Source organism: Dipodomys spectabilis, unplaced genomic scaffold (genome assembly GCF_019054845.1).
Source record: "Dipodomys spectabilis isolate Male_0828 unplaced genomic scaffold, ASM1905484v1 ptg000172l, whole genome shotgun sequence".
NCBI classification, from domain to species: Eukaryota; Metazoa; Chordata; class Mammalia; order Rodentia; family Heteromyidae; genus Dipodomys; species Dipodomys spectabilis.
In genome coordinates this window covers 2,185,342-2,190,646 of record NW_024870849.1, presented here as the reverse complement: position 1 = coordinate 2,190,646, position 5,305 = coordinate 2,185,342, and positions in this window count along the sequence as shown.

The following is a 5,305-nucleotide window of genomic DNA, read 5'->3' as shown; positions in this document are numbered from 1 at the left end:
ACTACTTAAGACTGAAAGACACCAAAATTAGACACGCAGGCTTTAGAAAAAGCTATCAATGTAAAATGAATAAAATACATATAGCTATGTAGAAGGTCTAACTAAATTGTTATATAGTCTCAAGCATAAACAGAAAATGATTTAAGCAATATCATGTTATTCAAAATTGAAAAATGTTAGGAGTTGCTTAATTTTTTCCTTTTTACTACCTTGAATTAATTATTTTTGTATAGAGAGATTAAAGATGAGATTAACAAGAAACGATTAAAAATGGACAAAAGTTCGAATAGACATGTTTTCCATAAACCACTCTATATCACCAGAGGTTTACACATTTGTGTTTAATACAACTTCTGTGCTGGCTTAATGCTTTGTGAGCAGAAGTCATTAGAGAAATGTAATTCAAAATTACTATGATACTACTTTATAACTATTAGAACTCTTATCAAAATAAATCAAAGGAACCAGGTGTGGTGGTAAAGGTATGTAATTCCAATCATTTAGGTGGTTGGATTTCAGTCTTAAGCCAGTCTGGGGTAGTGAAGATAATAAAAACTTGCCCTTTATTACCTTTTAAATAAAAGATAATAATGTTGGTGAGAGTGTGAAGAAAAGGAAATTTTCTACACCCTTGGTCAAAATACAGGTTAATATTCTCCTTGTAGAAAGTAGTATGCGGTTTTCTAAAGAAATCGTAGTTGAAATATCATCTGATCCACCAATCATGTGATTATTTTTCTCTGGGTAACTCGTAAATATATCTGTAGTTCATTGTTATTCACATTATTCACAACAGCCAACATATAAATTGAAGTTCTGTGTTCAACTACATTAATAAAGCAACTGTTGTACATGCACAAATATCTTTTTGTCTCATCCTTAAAATAACAAGAGATTTCTCCCATTAGCCACAACTTACAATGACCTGAAAGATGTATTCGAAATGAAGAAAAATGTTATGTTCTGATCTTTGGAAACACACACACACACACACACACACACACACACACACACACACACACACACACACAGCATTCGCAAACATTAAGACAGATTTTTTTTTTTTAAAGTAAAGCAAAGTGGAACTTCTGGGGAATTTATGCATAAGATACTAGATATACATTATGACCAGGTACAGAGTTGTAATGTACAACATGAAGATACAGGGGACAACATTGGCCTTACATAAGAATGAAACTAAGTAAGTAGGAGTTGTTCTTCCTAGTAGTGGTTACTCTTTTAGTTTTTCTTCCTTCAATAATGGTAAGATTAATGTAATTCTTTAAGTATACCTGCCTATTTGCAGAAATAATAACAAACAATATAGCAATACTGTTGCACACTCAACATAGAACAAAATGTCAAATTAAAATACATGAGATTATCCTTGATGTAAACTAACTATTACAAATAAGGGAAACCATGGAACCTAGGTTTCTTTAAGTCTGGCTTACTTCACTTAATATGATTTTTTCCAAGATCTTCCATTTTGTTACAAATGAGGTGGTCACATTCTCTGTGATGGAAGCATAGTTTTGCACATGTGTTTATATGTGTGTTTGTGTGTGTGTGTGTGTGTGTGTGTGATTTTTGGTAAATATTACTGTAATACACAGTAATAGCTTTACTGTGGCCTTGTTTTGATCACCTGGTTATATGCCCAGAAGTGGGATTACTGGGTAATAAGGGAGCATTATTGTGTACATCAAGAATAATCTTAGTAGATGAACAGAATAGCTCAATAGCTGTGTACATATGATCGAATAAGTTGATTCCAAGTGAACTGAACTACAAGACATGTTCTTTGTTGTGGTTGTTCTTAATGAACTATGTGATTTCTTTTGATCTTTTTGTGTTTTCCCCACTTATGGTTTATCCCCTGTAGTCACTGTATTTGATTTTTATACCTTGGGTATTTTAAATATGTTGATCTGAACTAGGGAAGGGAAAGGAAAAAAACCAAAATGGTGAGACAAAGGACAAAGGGGGAACCTATGCAACAATAGTATTCACAAGACAATATGCTGTAAACAATCTTGGGGGAGGGGAGGGTGCTGGGAGCGAAGAGGGAGAAAAATAGGGAAAAGGGTAACAAATTAGAAAAAAAATAAATTAATTACCTTACTTATGTAACTATATCCCCATATGTACATTACCTTGACAATAAAATTTAAATAAAAAATAAAATGAAATATATGAGAGCAGCAATACAGGAGATGGAACTGGGGGAAATACTGCAGTATCATAGAGTAGAACAGCTGTCGAAAGCAGTAATTTTACATTAACATAGCAAGTAATATTCTAGCATACAGCTTTTCAGCCTCATGTCAGTCATTAAGAAGGTTAAACATAATGCATAATCAGCAAACCAATAGAGATAAAATAGAAAACTAAACAATTAAGATGAAAGATGACTTGGACCAAGAATAACAAATGACACAATTAGGAAACAAATAACAAGCTGCTGGGCTGGGAAGGTGACTCAGTAGAAGAGTGCTTGCCTTGCATGCCTGAGACCCTGGGTTTGATTTCTCAGCACCACATAAGCACCACCGGAGGTGGTGCTGTGTCTCAAGTGGTAAAGCGCTAGCCTTGAGCTGAAATGCTGAGGTAGAGCACCCAGGCCCCGAGTTCAGGCCCCATGATTGGACCCAAAAAATAAAATAAAATAAAAAAACAAGCTGCTAATTTTAAAAATGATCACCCTTAATTCTATTGACTTGTTTAGATCACAATTTGTTTGAAGTAAAATTCAAATCACAGTTTAATAGTATATCATTTTAAAAATAGTTTATTTATTATTGATTTCTTAATATTGAATGTTTAATATATAATTTTAATTTCAGCAGCTATAGAAAAGAAGAAAGTGAAAATAATTTTAATAATATATTTATGAATTGTAAAATTGAGAAGCATTAGAGTTTAAACAAATAACATATCATTATTCCTTCATTTCTGTAATTTAATGTAATAATTCAAAGTGTATTCTACATTTAGCACTCATCTTAATAGCAAATAATAAATTATTGCACATGACTGTTGGTATTAGTTGGAACGATTCAGCACTGTGGTAAAATTCACACTGCATAGTACACGAGGGTATGACCCCTCTCATATAGCTTAAATTGTGGAAATTTGATTTCTACATGCATGTTAAATTCTTGTCTAGGTTACATCTATAAAATTATTTACAATTATATACACGAGGACTATTTCAGATGATTCTTAAAAGTCATATTCATTAATTAAATTTTTATTATTTCATACCGAATAAATATTTACAGAGAGACTGAATTTGTGTGCCAGATTATATGTATTATGGCTTATTTTATATTCCTGACATTGTTTATAGAGTTGGATTTATTTGTCCATTATGGGTTAAGTGTATTATATTGGATATATGAAAGTAAACTGAATGTTTATTCCATTAATCCTTTCTCTAATCCCAATATAGATTATCCATGTGTTTGAAGTAATGAAAATAACAATAGATAAAAGCAAGATAAATCAGTCTGTAGTAGACAAGTATTTACACCATTATTTTGAGAGTTGGTCCTCTTTTACACTACAGAATATTCTTGGGAATATGTGATCCAGGCTGGCCACAACTGAAAAATATTACTGTTTGATCTATCATAAGAGAAGGAAGGAATGGGAACCTTTCTTCCAAATTTCTGATCCCAGGAATATGATCTGCTTTGTGGTGCCTACTTGGAAATGAACATTTTTCACAGTCAACCTTGAAAAGCCATCTTGATAGATGACTTCGGTAAGTGGTTACAAAGCATTATTGATGGCTTTGCAAGGATGCCTGATTGCCTCATTTTGAGACAATTAACAGGCATTTAGTAAATTGTTCTTTGTATCTTTAGGAGAAAAACCCATTGACTCTAGACCAGGGCATCACAGGGCCCAGAGAAACTACTACCTTGAATAGTAATCCTAGACATCTAAAACAAAACACACACACACACACACACACACACACACACACACACACACACACACTCCAGTAAGCACAGCCAGGCAGGGTTGCTATGACAGCCTATATGAAGTCAGGCAAAAAACAGAAGCTGAGAGTCATTTAGCTGATAATTAATATATTTTTTATGAGGCAGACTCAAATGAGACTCCAGAGAAAGGACTGAAAGACTGATCAGAGAGACTAAAATTGGTCACACAAAGATTGGAAAGTAGAATTCCTTGTAGAACAAATAAATCATAGAACCCTTGTGCATGTAAGAACAAGACAGAAGACCAAATTCAAAAAATGCACATTTTCTTAGAAGTCAGCTTAATCAATTATCAGTGCAAATCTTTGAATTTTTAAATATTTGACCAGATGTGGGAGAAGGTTGAAAAGAAAGAAAATTTCATCACTCTATTAGGAAGTCCAATATCACATTAGGAAGTAATCAAGCACAGATTTGTAATAAAAAGAGAAAACAATTATTCCAAATGAGGGTTTCATTTCTTTTGATGTAAAAGTTCTTAAATTAGGTGCTAGCAATTACCTTCAATTGATCCAGTCCCCCAGCTGAGTTGATATTGACTACAGTATTACCACATGAAGGAAAAGAGAGAATTTACAAATGTCTGATGAAATGAGGTGAAGGTGACATGTTCTAATAGTAATATCTGAGGTTTAGACACAGGTGAAGAGGTGGATTTTCTTTTCTAAAAATCATGGCAGTGGCTCACAGCTGTAATCCTAGGTACTCAGGAAGCTGAGATCTGAGGACTACGGTTCAAAGCCAGCCTGGGCAAGAAAGAATATTATTTCCATTTAACCATCAGAAAACCAGAAGTGGCACTGTCACTCAAGTGGTAGAGCACCCACCTGGAGTTGAAGAGTTCAGGGACAGTGCCCAAGTCCAGACTTCAAGCCCCTCAATCAGCAACAACAGAAAATCTCCCTTTCATGGACTACCTACATCTCTTGCTAACATTCAACAAAGGAGCCATTTTATCACCCACTACATTTAAGTCCTAATCTAGCTACTGCAAATAGATTGATTTGGTATCTTATATAGAACGGTTCATATTTGCGGAAACAAATACCAGCAGTGGTAACTTTTTTCCAGTCCTTGAACTCTGGGCCTGAGCTCTGAACATGGTTATACTGGTAGCTTTCATGTGAGCTTGTTTGTTATCTATTGGATTACTACCCATAAGGGGAATTACTGGGTCTTAAGGGAGATCTATATTTACTCATTTCAGGAAACTCTTACTGCATTCCACAGTGGTTGAACATGTTTAATTTCCAATCAACAGAGTAATCGAGTTCCCAATTGGCTACGTCCAT